The sequence below is a fragment of the Atractosteus spatula genome, chromosome 8 (genome assembly GCF_055471065.1).
Source record: "Atractosteus spatula isolate fAtrSpa1 chromosome 8, fAtrSpa1.hap1, whole genome shotgun sequence".
Taxonomy (NCBI): Eukaryota; Metazoa; Chordata; class Actinopteri; order Semionotiformes; family Lepisosteidae; genus Atractosteus; species Atractosteus spatula.
In genome coordinates, this window is record NC_142713.1 from 15,370,568 (window position 1) to 15,390,860 (window position 20,293).

Genomic DNA, 20,293 nt, shown 5'->3' on the forward strand with positions numbered 1-20,293 from the left:
TGAATTTTCTGCCTACCGATAAAATATTTCAGGCAAAGAAAAAAACAATGCAAACTGTCTTTTCATGTTTATTTCGGTTCTTCTTTCTGAGTTAGTGTAATGCACAATAAGACAAAATTCATAGGAAGATGTAATTGCTGATTAACACATAATTTCTCATAATTGTAATACTTAAATAAACCTAAAATTCAGAATTGCGCGTTTAGTATGCGCAAACAATGCTTGTGTGAGTCTTTTGTTTTTGTTTGGGACATGCAGATATTTGTAATACGTAAACCTAAAATTTAAGAATTGCAAATTTCCTACAGACAATACTATATGTTTGCATGAGCAGACAGACAAATCATACCTCTGATTTCCAGTGCACATGTGCACTTTGAAAGGGGATACAGATTTCCATGGCATACACAATTCGATACGATGCAGATGTTTCATGTTTTGTGACCTATATAGCTGATGCAGTGTCCTGCTTACATGTTACCTCTGAAACTAGAAAAATATTATTTTACTTACCACACCAGTTACCAGTATAAAAGAACTCTAGAAAATACTGATAGGAAAATTATAGAACTGACAGGGGAAGTGTCGATAATATGATGTAACTCTAATTGTGTATGTGCAAGTGCCAATGAATTTGCTTTAATTCCGCATTTTGCAGAGTCTGTTGCTTCACTCTAAGCTTTGTGTTTTCTGGAAGCATTTAATTAAAACTTTTTTTTTAACATTTTAATTGATGGGAAGTTTTGTCCAATTTTCAGAGTGTAGAAACAGTGTTTAACTTACAGTATCAAAATATTACTTATGTGTGAAAATAAAGTGTTCACTATCCAAATTTATGTCTTTCTTAATTTTCATTCTTGTCAAAGGGGAACCATAGGTATGGTAATGACCTAGCTAATCAACTAGCAGCTGATCATGAGGCCTTCCAACCGCAGCTGCTGTGATGCTCCTGATAAGCACAGATAAGCACACACTAGCTCTAACCAGCCTTCCACACCTTGTGTTTATAAACTGTTTTTATTTATTTTTTCAACATTTATACTCATCAAGGTTAAACCATTCTGGTGCTAACTATCCAACACAAACCAGACAATTGTGTTGACAAGGCTCAACTTAAGACATTGCTTTACTTAAAATGAGTGGGCCCAACACCTACTAGCCTGCAACTACAGACCACAAGCACAAGGTCGGCTAGTTCCTGTTGACACCACCGTGCGTTTTCTCTGAAAATTGACATTGGCTGGTTTATGCGCAGAATAGTCTGATAGCCATTTGGAAACCTCAGGCCGTCCCACATTTAAGCCCTCCAATGTCACTCTTTAATAACCCAGGCACACCACTGTAGCTCCCAGGCTCTTTAGATGTGTATCACAAGGCACCCAAACTCTCGATACCTGTGTGATGCTGATGATGGACAACATCATTGTCTGCAGGCTGACGGAAGTGGAGGCGGGACATCGCAACTCATGCACCCAGCTCTGCCCACCTGTCACCTGTTACTCTGACAAGGGCTGTAGCATATTACTACTTATATTGTTAGGCAAAATGTTATAGCTAATAGTATCCTAGTGTTCATACTGTCATGGGTTTTAAATTTGTTTTGCAATTGCTTTTTGCGTGATGAGAGGTTTATACTGTCAAAACCGGGACTTGCTGCTTATTATAGACCTCTACCTAGCTACCTAGCTGTTTGGAAAGGGCTGGTTAGGAATGTAGGGATTTTGAAATTTCCTTTTTGTGTTTCTTCATTTCATGACTTATTTTTCTGAGGTGTTTAGAAACTCATTTCACTACGTCACTCACTCTTGGTCAAATAGTGTATTTTTTATCATGTTTTGTATTGAACAACGAATAGTAAAATTAATACAGTCAATTTTGTGAGCTGGAATGTGAAAGGTTTAAATCATCCAGTAAAGTAATCATGAATCTCTTGAAACTCAATGTAGGAATTGCATTCCTTCATGTCTCTGATCAGTTTTGGGTCCATGGGAGTTGAGTGGGTCAGATGTTTGGATGTTTCATGCAGAAGCAAGGTGGTTGCCATTCTTATAAACAGAAATCTTGCATTTGTATCTTCTGGTCATTTTATTGTTCTTGATCTGGGGAAACTGAAAAAAAACATCACTATAATATCTGTTATTCAGACTTTGGTATTTCCTTTATTTCACCTATCCATCATGCATACTCGGGCATAGATTATTTTTTAATTGAGAATTGCTTACTTCCATCTGCCTGCTCTTGCTTATATCATGGCATAGTGATTTCTACCAATGCCCCAGGTGTTTGGAAATGTTTTTTAGGCCAAGCTTCTTCTATACCTTTGTGGACATTCAACTCATTATTACTTCTAGATAATGGCTTTCTTAAATTTGTGACTAACCATCCATCCATTTTCCAATACCGGGTCACGGGTGAGCCGGAGTCTATCTAGGGAAGCAAGAGGCATAAGATGCACCCACCTCATCCGTCTCAGGGTACACATAGACATGCACACACTCACACAAGGGACAATTTTCTACGGAGTGATTGGCCTACCAGTATGTCTTTGGACTGTGGGAAACCTACGCAATGGCAGGACATACAAACTCCACACAGGTAGTACCACCAGATTTGGTACTGAACCCAGGTACTCAGCATTGTGAGGCAGCAATGCTAACCATTGCACGAATATGATATCCTGTGACTAACCAGATCTATTTTTTCTTAGATACAAAATACAATTGACACCTCTAAACCCACCTTACATTGTTTGTGAGGTCAGATTATTTCATACTTGGGTTAAAAAACAAGTGTACCAGAAGGCAGATGGCATGTACTCTAAAACTTGACTAACAATACTGCTCCTATTCCTTAACTATTGAAAACTGAATTTGACCTACTCTACACCCACATAGTTGAAAGTCTTTTGTTGAAATTCCATTCCACATTCTTTGAATATGGTGACAAAGCTGGTATACTGTACACCACTGAATGGCAGGTACACCACTTGTGGAAGTTAGGGGTCCACAACTAATTTCAAGTTTGGATTGAGAATGGTCCTGTCACCGCTGATCCCAGTTACTGTATATCAGGGGTAACTGATATACAGTATCAGTACCAGTTGATCGATTGCAAGAATGTTTGGCAAAAAATAAACGGGCTATGTGACTCCTTTTTTCAATAACCTAAAAATTCATTCAGATCTGTGCATCTGTTGCTGCTTGGAGATTTAAAAAACAAACATTTTTGGCGAGGTTCAGACAGCTGTTGCCTGAAATCAATGAGTTTCTCAAGTCATCTAAACATGGTGAATATGTCCAATTAGAGGATAACCAGTGGCTTCTGGATTCTGGAGACCAGTACTCATATTCTGCGCATAAACCAGCCAATGTCAATTTTCAGAGAAAACGCACGGAGGTGTCAACAGGAACTAGCCGACGTTGTGCTTGTGGTCTGTAGTTGCAGGCTAGTAATATGAAGTGTCATATTATCGACACTTCCCCTCTCAGTTCTATAATTTTCCTATCAATATTTTCTAGAGTTCTTTTATACTGGTAATTGGTGTGGTAAGTAAAACAATATTTTTCTCGTTTCAGAGGTAACATAAGCAGGACACTGCATCACAAAACATGAAACACCTGATTTATTACGTATAACTGCAACTGTTAAACCAACATCACACTGATCATCTTCAGTACAGCACTTCTAAATTGAATCCTGAAGCCAGCATCGTATCGAATTGGGTATGCCGTGGAAATCTATATCCCCTTTCAAAGTGCGCATGTGCACTGGAAAACAGAGGTATAATTTGTCTGCCTGGCTCACAGGCCCTCCAGGATCGATATTTTACACCTCTGTGCTACCTACTCATTTTTTATGTAGGTTGCTGCTTAAATTAATCTAATAATATTTGCCACCCAACATAACAAAGGACAAAATATTTTAAAGGGTTCAGAAGAAAACCATGAAAGTCTTGAAAATTCCACAGCTATCATAGTGTATCAAATAATTGTTCACAAGAAATAGCGAAGAGATGCAATGCAAAATAGAAGTGTCTTTCAGAGGTTTATACTTGCATAAGTGGCATGAGATAAAATAAGAACAGAACCAGAAATACCTGGCCAAGATTTCTACAATTCACATAAGAATAGTTTATTTTGGTGCTTACTATTCCATCTATGCATGAACAGCAAGGACTAAGATGATAGATATATAATTGTCCAGTTCACATCTTCATATCCCTATATACTGAAAAAAGCCAGGCAGATATCCAATATAGTAAAGGAATGATAAGAGCTTTGAACTGAGATTAACAGGTTAAGAAGCTAAAGTGGGTGGGTGGGGGGTTTGTTTTCACATGGCAGCCTACACCATGAACAGGGAAGCCCTGACCCAGTGCACTCAGACCTCAGAGAGGAGAGCATCTGCAGATAGGAGGCTTCTATAGGGACAGTGGAAGAGAGAGAGAACTGAGCGAGGGGAAGAGTACGAAGACAACAGAGATGTTTTTGGGGACACAGGTCTAATTGGATGCCAAATGATGAACTGGGAGCTAAAAGAGAATAGAGGAGAAGGGAGACTGCAGATGAAGCATGTGTTGCAAATAGAGGGACGAGAAAGAACAGGAGTAGAGAAGGTGTGAGGACAACATTGCTTCAATTAATTGATGTTTGAGGGCATCTGTTTATGCACAGCTCTCTTAAGGTCCTCAATGGGGTTGAGATCTGGACTTTGACTTGGCCATTCCAACACTTTGATTCTTTTCTTTTTCAGCCATTCAGTTATAGATTTGCTGGTGTGCTTGGGATCATTGTCCTGTTGCATGACCCAATTTCTGCCAAACTTTAGCTGTTTGACAGATGGCCTCACATTTGTCTCTAGAATACTTTGGTATAAAGAGGAGTTCATTGTCGACTCGATGACTGCAAGGTGCCCAGGACCTGTGGCTGCAAAACAAGCCCAATTATCACCCCTCCACCACCATGCTTGACGGTTGGTATGAGGTGTTTGTGGTGATACGCTGTGTATGGTTTTCGCCAAACATGGCGTTATGCATAATGACCAAAAATCTCCAGTTTGGTCTCATCTATCCAAAGGACGCTGTTCCAGAAATCTTGTAGTTTGTTCAGATATAACTTTGCAAACCAAAGCCGTGCTGCCATGTTCTTGTTGGAGAGAAGGGGCTTTCACCTGGCTACCCTTCCATGAAAGCCATACTTGTTCAGTCTTTTTCTGAAGGTACTGTCATGAACTTTAACATTTAACATGTTAACAGGGGCCTGTAGATCCCTAGATGTAGCTCTTGGATTCTTTGCGATTTCTCTGAGCATTATACAGTCTGACCTTGGGGTGAATTTGCTGGGACGCCCACTCCTGGAAAAATTGGCAACTGTCTTGAATGTTCTCCATTTGTAAATAATCCTTCTCACTGTAGAATGATGGATTTCAAATTGTTTGGAAATGACCTTATAACCCTTCCCAGATTAATGATCAGCAACAATTGCTTCTCTGAGTTCATTGTTGATGTCTTTTCTCCTTGGCATGGTGTTAACACACACCTGAATGCTCCAGATCACCAAACAGCCAAAAGTTCTGTCTTTATGGAGGTGGTCACACTTCCTGATGATCAACTAATCAAGTATATTTGATTACCTTCTTAATTCCTATGGAAGCAGTAAAAGTGTCCTTAATTTTTCCGACATGGCTTCTGCTTTTTGTATTACTTTATGTTGAATAAATAATGACATAGTGAAATCTGTTATGTGTTGTCTGTTATCTGAGGCTAGATTTGTCTAATTATAGAAGTTGGTGAGGACCAGACGATTGTTATTTATGCCCTGATATGTACTGTAAAACCATTGAAACGTTCTTTTTCACATGACTGTACAGTATAAGTAGAACAGCAGAAGTGGCAAGGTGTGGATCTAAACCTCCTCATGAATTTCTGTTAAAAACCTTATTTAGATTAGGCAATATTTTATAGTTAGCCAGTTAAGTAGGATTACTTTATTCCAGCAGTTCAGCCACTTCTTTATGGTAAATTACATCCTTATTTCATAAAAATAAAATGAAAACATATCTTTCTTTTTCATGATTTAAAAAAACATCAATTCACCCATTATTTGGTTGACTCAATAGTTTCCAGTTCTTCCAGCCTTAAGGGATTTCTGCTGTCAACTTTTATCTTTTATTTTTCTTCACTGGAGCCTGATCTCATTGTGTTTATTTAAATGATTCACAAAAACCAATACTCCACTCATTGTTTATAAACGATGCTTAAATACACCAAATAAGTACAGTAGTTGTGAGCCAAATCAAAATAAAATCTTTGGGTCTACAATAAAGGTTGTGCACTCCTGGGATATACATTAATTATATTTATTATACTTATTCTTGGGGACTTTAATATACATATTGACTCAAGGTCTTCCAATTTGGCTAAGGATTTTCTAGCTCTATTGGGATGCTTTGATTTGCTTTGCTTTGTTCACAGAACACAGAACAAAGGACACACCCTAGATTTAATCATTGCAAATGACTCCTGTTTCCCACTTCTCTTCCCTTGAACTAGGCCTCTCTGACCACTTAGCTATTCTTCTCAATCTGGAATTTCTATCATGGCATAGTGATTTCTACCAATGCCCCAGGTGTTTGGAAATGTTTTTTAGGCCAAGCTTCTTCTATACCTTTGTGGACATTCAACTCATTATTACTTCTAGATAATGGCTTTCTTAAATTTGTGACTAACCATCCATCCATTTTCCAATACCGGGTCACGGGTGAGCCGGAGTCTATCTAGGGAAGCAAGAGGCATAAGATGCACCCACCTCATCCGTCTCAGGGTACACATAGACATGCACACACTCACACAAGGGACAATTTTCTACGGAGTGATTGGCCTACCAGTATGTCTTTGGACTGTGGGAAACCTACGCAATGGCAGGACATACAAACTCCACACAGGTAGTACCACCAGATTTGGTACTGAACCCAGGTACTCAGCATTGTGAGGCAGCAATGCTAACCATTGCACGAATATGATATCCTGTGACTAACCAGATCTATTTTTTCTTAGATACAAAATACAATTGACACCTCTAAACCCACCTTACATTGTTTGTGAGGTCAGATTATTTCATACTTGGGTTAAAAAACAAGTGTACCAGAAGGCAGATGGCATGTACTCTAAAACTTGACTAACAATACTGCTCCTATTCCTTAACTATTGAAAACTGAATTTGACCTACTCTACACCCACATAGTTGAAAGTCTTTTGTTGAAATTCCATTCCACATTCTTTGAATATGGTGACAAAGCTGGTATACTGTACACCACTGAATGGCAGGTACACCACTTGTGGAAGTTAGGGGTCCACAACTAATTTCAAGTTTGGATTGAGAATGGTCCTGTCACCGCTGATCCCAGTTACTGTATATCAGGGGTAACTGATATACAGTATCAGTACCAGTTGATCGATTGCAAGAATGTTTGGCAAAAAATAAACGGGCTATGTGACTCCTTTTTTCAATAACCTAAAAATTCATTCAGATCTGTGCATCTGTTGCTGCTTGGAGATTTAAAAAACAAACATTTTTGGCGAGGTTCAGACAGCTGTTGCCTGAAATCAATGAGTTTCTCAAGTCATCTAAACATGGTGAATATGTCCAATTAGAGGATAACCAGTGGCTTCTGGATTCTGGAGACCAGTACTCATATTCTGCGCATAAACCAGCCAATGTCAATTTTCAGAGAAAACGCACGGAGGTGTCAACAGGAACTAGCCGACGTTGTGCTTGTGGTCTGTAGTTGCAGGCTAGTAATATGAAGTGTCATATTATCGACACTTCCCCTCTCAGTTCTATAATTTTCCTATCAATATTTTCTAGAGTTCTTTTATACTGGTAATTGGTGTGGTAAGTAAAACAATATTTTTCTCGTTTCAGAGGTAACATAAGCAGGACACTGCATCACAAAACATGAAACACCTGATTTATTACGTATAACTGCAACTGTTAAACCAACATCACACTGATCATCTTCAGTACAGCACTTCTAAATTGAATCCTGAAGCCAGCATCGTATCGAATTGGGTATGCCGTGGAAATCTATATCCCCTTTCAAAGTGCGCATGTGCACTGGAAAACAGAGGTATAATTTGTCTGCCTGGCTCACAGGCCCTCCAGGATCGATATTTTACACCTCTGTGCTACCTACTCATTTTTTATGTAGGTTGCTGCTTAAATTAATCTAATAATATTTGCCACCCAACATAACAAAGGACAAAATATTTTAAAGGGTTCAGAAGAAAACCATGAAAGTCTTGAAAATTCCACAGCTATCATAGTGTATCAAATAATTGTTCACAAGAAATAGCGAAGAGATGCAATGCAAAATAGAAGTGTCTTTCAGAGGTTTATACTTGCATAAGTGGCATGAGATAAAATAAGAACAGAACCAGAAATACCTGGCCAAGATTTCTACAATTCACATAAGAATAGTTTATTTTGGTGCTTACTATTCCATCTATGCATGAACAGCAAGGACTAAGATGATAGATATATAATTGTCCAGTTCACATCTTCATATCCCTATATACTGAAAAAAGCCAGGCAGATATCCAATATAGTAAAGGAATGATAAGAGCTTTGAACTGAGATTAACAGGTTAAGAAGCTAAAGTGGGTGGGTGGGGGGTTTGTTTTCACATGGCAGCCTACACCATGAACAGGGAAGCCCTGACCCAGTGCACTCAGACCTCAGAGAGGAGAGCATCTGCAGATAGGAGGCTTCTATAGGGACAGTGGAAGAGAGAGAGAACTGAGCGAGGGGAAGAGTACGAAGACAACAGAGATGTTTTTGGGGACACAGGTCTAATTGGATGCCAAATGATGAACTGGGAGCTAAAAGAGAATAGAGGAGAAGGGAGACTGCAGATGAAGCATGTGTTGCAAATAGAGGGACGAGAAAGAACAGGAGTAGAGAAGGTGTGAGGACAACATTGCTTCAATTAATTGATGTTTGAGGGCATCTGTTTATGCACAGCTCTCTTAAGGTCCTCAATGGGGTTGAGATCTGGACTTTGACTTGGCCATTCCAACACTTTGATTCTTTTCTTTTTCAGCCATTCAGTTATAGATTTGCTGGTGTGCTTGGGATCATTGTCCTGTTGCATGACCCAATTTCTGCCAAACTTTAGCTGTTTGACAGATGGCCTCACATTTGTCTCTAGAATACTTTGGTATAAAGAGGAGTTCATTGTCGACTCGATGACTGCAAGGTGCCCAGGACCTGTGGCTGCAAAACAAGCCCAATTATCACCCCTCCACCACCATGCTTGACGGTTGGTATGAGGTGTTTGTGGTGATACGCTGTGTATGGTTTTCGCCAAACATGGCGTTATGCATAATGACCAAAAATCTCCAGTTTGGTCTCATCTATCCAAAGGACGCTGTTCCAGAAATCTTGTAGTTTGTTCAGATATAACTTTGCAAACCAAAGCCGTGCTGCCATGTTCTTGTTGGAGAGAAGGGGCTTTCACCTGGCTACCCTTCCATGAAAGCCATACTTGTTCAGTCTTTTTCTGAAGGTACTGTCATGAACTTTAACATTTAACATGTTAACAGGGGCCTGTAGATCCCTAGATGTAGCTCTTGGATTCTTTGCGATTTCTCTGAGCATTATACAGTCTGACCTTGGGGTGAATTTGCTGGGACGCCCACTCCTGGAAAAATTGGCAACTGTCTTGAATGTTCTCCATTTGTAAATAATCCTTCTCACTGTAGAATGATGGATTTCAAATTGTTTGGAAATGACCTTATAACCCTTCCCAGATTAATGATCAGCAACAATTGCTTCTCTGAGTTCATTGTTGATGTCTTTTCTCCTTGGCATGGTGTTAACACACACCTGAATGCTCCAGATCACCAAACAGCCAAAAGTTCTGTCTTTATGGAGGTGGTCACACTTCCTGATGATCAACTAATCAAGTATATTTGATTACCTTCTTAATTCCTATGGAAGCAGTAAAAGTGTCCTTAATTTTTCCGACATGGCTTCTGCTTTTTGTATTACTTTATGTTGAATAAATAATGACATAGTGAAATCTGTTATGTGTTGTCTGTTATCTGAGGCTAGATTTGTCTAATTATAGAAGTTGGTGAGGACCAGACGATTGTTATTTATGCCCTGATATGTACTGTAAAACCATTGAAACGTTCTTTTTCACATGACTGTACAGTATAAGTAGAACAGCAGAAGTGGCAAGGTGTGGATCTAAACCTCCTCATGAATTTCTGTTAAAAACCTTATTTAGATTAGGCAATATTTTATAGTTAGCCAGTTAAGTAGGATTACTTTATTCCAGCAGTTCAGCCACTTCTTTATGGTAAATTACATCCTTATTTCATAAAAATAAAATGAAAACATATCTTTCTTTTTCATGATTTAAAAAAACATCAATTCACCCATTATTTGGTTGACTCAATAGTTTCCAGTTCTTCCAGCCTTAAGGGATTTCTGCTGTCAACTTTTATCTTTTATTTTTCTTCACTGGAGCCTGATCTCATTGTGTTTATTTAAATGATTCACAAAAACCAATACTCCACTCATTGTTTATAAACGATGCTTAAATACACCAAATAAGTACAGTAGTTGTGAGCCAAATCAAAATAAAATCTTTGGGTCTACAATAAAGGTTGTGCACTCCTGGGATATACATTAATTATATTTATTATACTTATTCTTGGGGACTTTAATATACATATTGACTCAAGGTCTTCCAATTTGGCTAAGGATTTTCTAGCTCTATTGGGATGCTTTGATTTGCTTTGCTTTGTTCACAGAACACAGAACAAAGGACACACCCTAGATTTAATCATTGCAAATGACTCCTGTTTCCCACTTCTCTTCCCTTGAACTAGGCCTCTCTGACCACTTAGCTATTCTTCTCAATCTGGAATTTCTATCATGGCATAGTGATTTCTACCAATGCCCCAGGTGTTTGGAAATGTTTTTTAGGCCAAGCTTCTTCTATACCTTTGTGGACATTCAACTCATTATTACTTCTAGATAATGGCTTTCTTAAATTTGTGACTAACCATCCATCCATTTTCCAATACCGGGTCACGGGTGAGCCGGAGTCTATCTAGGGAAGCAAGAGGCATAAGATGCACCCACCTCATCCGTCTCAGGGTACACATAGACATGCACACACTCACACAAGGGACAATTTTCTACGGAGTGATTGGCCTACCAGTATGTCTTTGGACTGTGGGAAACCTACGCAATGGCAGGACATACAAACTCCACACAGGTAGTACCACCAGATTTGGTACTGAACCCAGGTACTCAGCATTGTGAGGCAGCAATGCTAACCATTGCACGAATATGATATCCTGTGACTAACCAGATCTATTTTTTCTTAGATACAAAATACAATTGACACCTCTAAACCCACCTTACATTGTTTGTGAGGTCAGATTATTTCATACTTGGGTTAAAAAACAAGTGTACCAGAAGGCAGATGGCATGTACTCTAAAACTTGACTAACAATACTGCTCCTATTCCTTAACTATTGAAAACTGAATTTGACCTACTCTACACCCACATAGTTGAAAGTCTTTTGTTGAAATTCCATTCCACATTCTTTGAATATGGTGACAAAGCTGGTATACTGTACACCACTGAATGGCAGGTACACCACTTGTGGAAGTTAGGGGTCCACAACTAATTTCAAGTTTGGATTGAGAATGGTCCTGTCACCGCTGATCCCAGTTACTGTATATCAGGGGTAACTGATATACAGTATCAGTACCAGTTGATCGATTGCAAGAATGTTTGGCAAAAAATAAACGGGCTATGTGACTCCTTTTTTCAATAACCTAAAAATTCATTCAGATCTGTGCATCTGTTGCTGCTTGGAGATTTAAAAAACAAACATTTTTGGCGAGGTTCAGACAGCTGTTGCCTGAAATCAATGAGTTTCTCAAGTCATCTAAACATGGTGAATATGTCCAATTAGAGGATAACCAGTGGCTTCTGGATTCTGGAGACCAGTACTCATATTCTGCGCATAAACCAGCCAATGTCAATTTTCAGAGAAAACGCACGGAGGTGTCAACAGGAACTAGCCGACGTTGTGCTTGTGGTCTGTAGTTGCAGGCTAGTAATATGAAGTGTCATATTATCGACACTTCCCCTCTCAGTTCTATAATTTTCCTATCAATATTTTCTAGAGTTCTTTTATACTGGTAATTGGTGTGGTAAGTAAAACAATATTTTTCTCGTTTCAGAGGTAACATAAGCAGGACACTGCATCACAAAACATGAAACACCTGATTTATTACGTATAACTGCAACTGTTAAACCAACATCACACTGATCATCTTCAGTACAGCACTTCTAAATTGAATCCTGAAGCCAGCATCGTATCGAATTGGGTATGCCGTGGAAATCTATATCCCCTTTCAAAGTGCGCATGTGCACTGGAAAACAGAGGTATAATTTGTCTGCCTGGCTCACAGGCCCTCCAGGATCGATATTTTACACCTCTGTGCTACCTACTCATTTTTTATGTAGGTTGCTGCTTAAATTAATCTAATAATATTTGCCACCCAACATAACAAAGGACAAAATATTTTAAAGGGTTCAGAAGAAAACCATGAAAGTCTTGAAAATTCCACAGCTATCATAGTGTATCAAATAATTGTTCACAAGAAATAGCGAAGAGATGCAATGCAAAATAGAAGTGTCTTTCAGAGGTTTATACTTGCATAAGTGGCATGAGATAAAATAAGAACAGAACCAGAAATACCTGGCCAAGATTTCTACAATTCACATAAGAATAGTTTATTTTGGTGCTTACTATTCCATCTATGCATGAACAGCAAGGACTAAGATGATAGATATATAATTGTCCAGTTCACATCTTCATATCCCTATATACTGAAAAAAGCCAGGCAGATATCCAATATAGTAAAGGAATGATAAGAGCTTTGAACTGAGATTAACAGGTTAAGAAGCTAAAGTGGGTGGGTGGGGGGTTTGTTTTCACATGGCAGCCTACACCATGAACAGGGAAGCCCTGACCCAGTGCACTCAGACCTCAGAGAGGAGAGCATCTGCAGATAGGAGGCTTCTATAGGGACAATGGAAGAGAGAGAGAACTGAGCGAGGGGAAGAGTACGAAGACAACAGAGATGTTTTTGGGGACACAGGTCTAATTGGATGCCAAATGATGAACTGGGAGCTAAAAGAGAATAGAGGAGAAGGGAGACTGCAGATGAAGCATGTGTTGCAAATAGAGGGACGAGAAAGAACAGGAGTAGAGAAGGTGTGAGGACAACATTGCTTCAATTAATTGATGTTTGAGGGCATCTGTTTATGCACAGCTCTCTTAAGGTCCTCAATGGGGTTGAGATCTGGACTTTGACTTGGCCATTCCAACACTTTGATTCTTTTCTTTTTCAGCCATTCAGTTATAGATTTGCTGGTGTGCTTGGGATCATTGTCCTGTTGCATGACCCAATTTCTGCCAAACTTTAGCTGTTTGACAGATGGCCTCACATTTGTCTCTAGAATACTTTGGTATAAAGAGGAGTTCATTGTCGACTCGATGACTGCAAGGTGCCCAGGACCTGTGGCTGCAAAACAAGCCCAATTATCACCCCTCCACCACCATGCTTGACGGTTGGTATGAGGTGTTTGTGGTGATACGCTGTGTATGGTTTTCGCCAAACATGGCGTTATGCATAATGACCAAAAATCTCCAGTTTGGTCTCATCTATCCAAAGGACGCTGTTCCAGAAATCTTGTAGTTTGTTCAGATATAACTTTGCAAACCAAAGCCGTGCTGCCATGTTCTTGTTGGAGAGAAGGGGCTTTCACCTGGCTACCCTTCCATGAAAGCCATACTTGTTCAGTCTTTTTCTGAAGGTACTGTCATGAACTTTAACATTTAACATGTTAACAGGGGCCTGTAGATCCCTAGATGTAGCTCTTGGATTCTTTGCGATTTCTCTGAGCATTATACAGTCTGACCTTGGGGTGAATTTGCTGGGACGCCCACTCCTGGAAAAATTGGCAACTGTCTTGAATGTTCTCCATTTGTAAATAATCCTTCTCACTGTAGAATGATGGATTTCAAATTGTTTGGAAATGACCTTATAACCCTTCCCAGATTAATGATCAGCAACAATTGCTTCTCTGAGTTCATTGTTGATGTCTTTTCTCCTTGGCATGGTGTTAACACACACCTGAATGCTCCAGATCACCAAACAGCCAAAAGTTCTGTCTTTATGGAGGTGGTCACACTTCCTGATGATCAACTAATCAAGTATATTTGATTACCTTCTTAATTCCTATGGAAGCAGTAAAAGTGTCCTTAATTTTTCCGACATGGCTTCTGCTTTTTGTATTACTTTATGTTGAATAAATAATGACATAGTGAAATCTGTTATGTGTTGTCTGTTATCTGAGGCTAGATTTGTCTAATTATAGAAGTTGGTGAGGACCAGACGATTGTTATTTATGCCCTGATATGTACTGTAAAACCATTGAAACGTTCTTTTTCACATGACTGTACAGTATAAGTAGAACAGCAGAAGTGGCAAGGTGTGGATCTAAACCTCCTCATGAATTTCTGTTAAAAACCTTATTTAGATTAGGCAATATTTTATAGTTAGCCAGTTAAGTAGGATTACTTTATTCCAGCAGTTCAGCCACTTCTTTATGGTAAATTACATCCTTATTTCATAAAAATAAAATGAAAACATATCTTTCTTTTTCATGATTTAAAAAAACATCAATTCACCCATTATTTGGTTGACTCAATAGTTTCCAGTTCTTCCAGCCTTAAGGGATTTCTGCTGTCAACTTTTATCTTTTATTTTTCTTCACTGGAGCCTGATCTCATTGTGTTTATTTAAATGATTCACAAAAACCAATACTCCACTCATTGTTTATAAACGATGCTTAAATACACCAAATAAGTACAGTAGTTGTGAGCCAAATCAAAATAAAATCTTTGGGTCTACAATAAAGGTTGTGCACTCCTGGGATATACATTAATTATATTTATTATACTTATTCTTGGGGACTTTAATATACATATTGACTCAAGGTCTTCCAATTTGGCTAAGGATTTTCTAGCTCTATTGGGATGCTTTGATTTGCTTTGCTTTGTTCACAGAACACAGAACAAAGGACACACCCTAGATTTAATCATTGCAAATGACTCCTGTTTCCCACTTCTCTTCCCTTGAACTAGGCCTCTCTGACCACTTAGCTATTCTTCTCAATCTGGAATTTCCTGTTTCTAACACTTCCCCCTTATGCTCTTTAAATGTCAAGCCTAGGTTCACAAATTGTGTTCTATCCTCCTTATCTTGTTTCTCTTCCTCTGACACGCTAGAGCAGTGGTTCTCAAAGTTCTAAAACTTAAACTGAGACTTAAACCAAGTCACAGATGCCACCGCACCACCTACTGTATGCCTATGTCCACTTCTTACCCTGTAAAAATCATCACCTATTAATGTACTAAAAATAACTAATATTGAATTAAATTTTATTAAAAGTACTCATATTTTTACAAACAAAACTGCATATTTTGCAAATGTTTTTATTCTTAAAAAGTTAATGTGAAGAATGAAGCTACTTTTGTTAAACAATCAGAGAAGTGATATATGGATCCAAGCTGGACAACTTTAGTCTCATGTCGGGCTCCACATTCAGCCGATTTCTCAGTGTCGAAAATCCAAGCTCATAATTGTAAGTTGTTGGGAACGGTAATAGAAGCTTCAGAGCTATGTCACTAAGTCCAGCATACTCGGATCATACGTGGAGCTAAAAGTATGTCAAACTTTTTCCAGCAAATAACAGCTTCAGCAATTTATCCGATGACAGCTCCACAAGATTGTCCACCTCTCTTGATGGGAATTTGAGACTGGTTGCTTCAATTCAACCAATATTTGAGAATGGATTTCTTATCCATTCAAATACGATCTCGGGCTCTGGAAGATACATCCTGAATTGCTTATGTAGTCCTTGCCAGGTGTACTTTGAAATGATCAACAAGCTGCTCATCGATTTCTTGCTCAGACATAAGTAGAAAGTTGCTAAGAGTTGTGAATGAGTCAAATTCTTGGCGATTGAGGCGATCACACCATAGCTCCAACTTTATGTGCAAAGCCTTGACTGAGCAGTTTCGTGTGCTCCCTTCCCATCTCTTCACATAGAGCTTTAAAAATACGTGCGTCCATAGGGCATCCTTTGATAAAGTTGACCATTTTTACAGCCTCATCCAGAACCTTTTTAAGACCACCTGGCATCTTTTTCGCAGTCAGTTGTTCATGATGAATGCAACAATGTGTTGCTACTGCCAATGGTACAACTTCTCTGATACATGCAGTCAGGCCTTTCATCCTACCAGTCATCAACAAAGCGCCATCAGTACTAATACCAATGCATCGTGTCCAGTCAACTTCATTACAATGAAATGTTTAGCAACTCAAAAATGGGCTCATCAGTTGTGTTGGTTGACAGACATCAGTAAAAAATAAATTTATCATGTACTCCTGCTAAACACTCATACCTGACATATACCAGAAGGTGGGTGTCGCCCACTTTATCGGTAAACTCATCCAGTTGAAGCGTGAAGTACTGACTTTGACGCAAGTGTGATATCAACTGGCATTCCACATTTTCAGCCATAGCTGTTATTCAACCTTGAACAGTATCATTAGAATGGGGTAGCTTGTTGATTGCATGTTTTGCCTTTTCCCTCAGCATGACATTTACCATTATTTTGGCAGTAGATTTTATCAATTCCTCTGCTACAGAATGATCTTTCCCAGTTCATGCTACAAACAGCGACACTCTGTAGGAAGCCTCTGTAGTGTTAGCGTTTTCTCCACCAGAAGCAATAAAATGCATGATCTTCTTATTCTGTATCAACTCTTTGCATTTGTTCTCAAAGAACTCGAGAGGTTTTCCAATGTATTGGCTGTATTTGCATTCAAAGTGTCATTTAAGCTTTGAGGGCTTCATTGCTTCATTGGTCAAAGTTCCGTAACATAAAACACAATGATTTTTATGAGTAGCAATCATCGCCGAAGCTTTCTTTGCCATCTTTATCATCTTTATCCTGCCCAGAAGCAGACAAAGACATCACATCAAGTGCACCTTCTGCTTCCTTGCACATTACGTTTCTCAAACTGTTGGAATTAGAATTACAGCATTGCTGGTACGGTTCACAAATTACCTCACTCGCATTTTCGCTTCTATTCTGCATCTTACTCACACTTGCGCTGTCATTATCATCGCTATATTTGCTTTTCAGAGACCCAGATTTAAGCCAGCGATCCATAATAACCCTTCTGTTCTGACTGCTTCTTTAAATTACACTTTGAACTTTCAAGCTCAAAGTAAAATATTCCAAAGTAAGAACAAAAAGGTTCAAACAATAATAAGTGCAATGGTCGAGCCACACTCACATATCAAAATGTAAAAAGCGTAAGCACGCAATCACGACAATAGACTGGTGCATGGCAGCAAGGATGTTGCTGCCAAATTGACTGCGACATAATTTCATTTGCGGTGCATATAACTAAAACATTGAAGCGATAGGCGCTGATGCTGATGGGGAGAACGAAGAGGCGAGGTGGTCCTCCATAACTCAAACTTCATTAAAACACAAAGACAACAGAAGGGTACTGCCAAGGAGAATGAATGGAAACTTTGCCCGACGACTAGGCTGGTGCTTGCCCCATTACTGGCACACACAGTCCTAATAATCTTGGTGAAACCCTGATACCTAGAACAAACACACAAGTCCCTCCTATGCAGATTAACAGTCCAACTATTTACAACTTGCAGTTCTTAACTGTGCTCCTAGGGGGAGCCCCTTCGTAGCGGACGCTACAATATTCTTTCCTCTGGCCTAACCAGTGTAGACTTGCTTTAAGAAAGATGGCTAGGTCCACACTTTGAGAACCGCTGCTCTAGAGGACAAAATACATTTGCTTAATTTGCTCTTTTATCTACCCTCGACACCTTTGCTCCTCTAAAAACTCGAACCATCTCTTTTTCTCGCTCTGTTCCCTGGTTCATTGACCATCTGTGATCAATGAAAGCAGTCTCCCAGAAACTTGAGTGTAGGTGGTGTCTTTCTGGCCTAGGTGTACATTATCAGGCTTGGAAAGATCACTTGTCTGAATATAAGGATACCATAAAGTCTGCTAGATCCACCTACTTCTCTCACATCATTGAAAATAACCATAACAACCCCGGGCATCTTTTGTCCACCATCAATAGACTGCTAAAGCTTAATTGCCCCTCCACATTACCTGCCTCACTTCAACTTTTCAACACATTCTTATATTTCTTTAGCTCCAAGATCCAACATCCGGCATCACATTCTCTCCACAATGCATATAATTTCCACACCTCTCTGCCTTTTCTAGTTCCCTTCTTTCGAACTTCTCTCTTCTTGACAATGCATTCATCAGTAAACTGGTTTCACATATGAAGTATGAAATCCACCACCTGTATATTAGATCCCATCCCCAGCATTTTATTTCAGTGCTATTTCACTTCTCTCTGCCCCGTTGACGTCAATATAATAAATGAATCCTTGAGCACTGGTGTTGTACCAACGATCCTCAAAACTGCTGCCATTACCCCTGTGCCAAAAAAGCCTAACATGGCTCTAGACAATCTAAACAATTTTTGCCCCATCTCCAACTTACCTCTTTCTTGAAAAAATTCTAGAACGTGCTGTGACATTTCAGTGACATACAGTAACCGCCTAATGGCAAATAACCTCTTCTAAACCCTCCAATCTGGCTTCCGACAACTTCAGAGCACAGAAACTGCCCTGTTCAAAGTCTCTAATGATCTTCTAAATAGCTTCTGATTCTGGTTCTCTTTCTGTCCTCATTCTGCTTTTGACACTGTTAACCATGATATCTTACTTTCTCGTCTTGAGATTGTGTTTGGAGTCTCTGACACTTCTCTCAAATGGTTCAAGTCTTACTTCACTAATTGCTGTTACTTTGTTTCTCTTGGAGGATTTAGGTCTGAAATTGGACACGTTAAGTCTGGTGTTCCTCAGGGCTCAATACTGGGCCCCTTACTTTTCAGCATTTACATGTTTCCACTTGGTCAGATTTTAAGATCACATGGCCTCAACTAATCATTTCTATGCTTATGATACTCAAATATACATCCATACCATACCATACCATTTAGACTGGGGGAAAGGGATACCAGCACTTCCTTTTTTCCCACTTCAAATACTGATAACACTAGAACTTCACAGCTCTCTCACTGTTATTCTTTAATTATTTAAAGATCCTCTAAAGATTTAAAGATTGATGCCTTGACATCAATTTCCCTACGGGATTAATAAAGTATTATCTATCTATCATTATCTCTGTTGACGCTTTAAATTTGCAAATCTTGTTTTAACATATTCAGACAGTTTTCTCAAAAAGTTTGAATGTTTAGTTTCAAAATGTCTCTTTAAAAATGATTTCATTCATTGGGAACCTTTGGGTGTCAATGTATCCTGGATATGAGAGATTCTAAATTCTAAAGAGCTTTTGACACTTTGCAATTTCTTTAAACTGCTTTGGACTTTCTTCTCTTTAATGTAAGGATATTTTAGCTTTCCACACGTATACTGGGATACTGTGACAGGGAATACAGAGGTTGAAATGGTTAATGATTGCTTCTTAATGTGTTAGAGATGTGTTAATCTTTTCTTACAACCAGGGTATAATTAACAGAATAGATGTGATAGAACCACTGGTGCCACTGGTCCTAACAAAGACAATATAGGGAACCAAAAAAAAGCCAATTGAATGCCTGCATATACTGCATATAACAAAATGTGGAATTTAAATCCAAGGAAACTACGCTTAAATTCTACAATGCACTCTTAAGACTATCTAGAATAAGTTCAGTTTTGGGGACCATACCACAGAAAAGATATTATAGCCTATGAACTCTAAGAATAATAAAAATGATTCATTTTCAGGAACTGTTGTGTAAGGACAGGTTGAAGGAGGTAAATATCTTTAGTCTAGAACAGAGAAAGATGGAGAGATTTGATCAAGATATACAAAATTCTAAGCACCATAATTTCAGCTCAGGGGGCTGTTTCACAAGAAATGTTTCAGTAGTGAAATAAGATCACAGGGTTATAATTGGAAATGTAAGGGTCATTTAGGATAGAAAAATCAATGAGTAGTGGGTACTGTATCTGAAACACACATCCTATCCAGGTGGTTGAGACAAACTCTGGGTACCTTTAAAA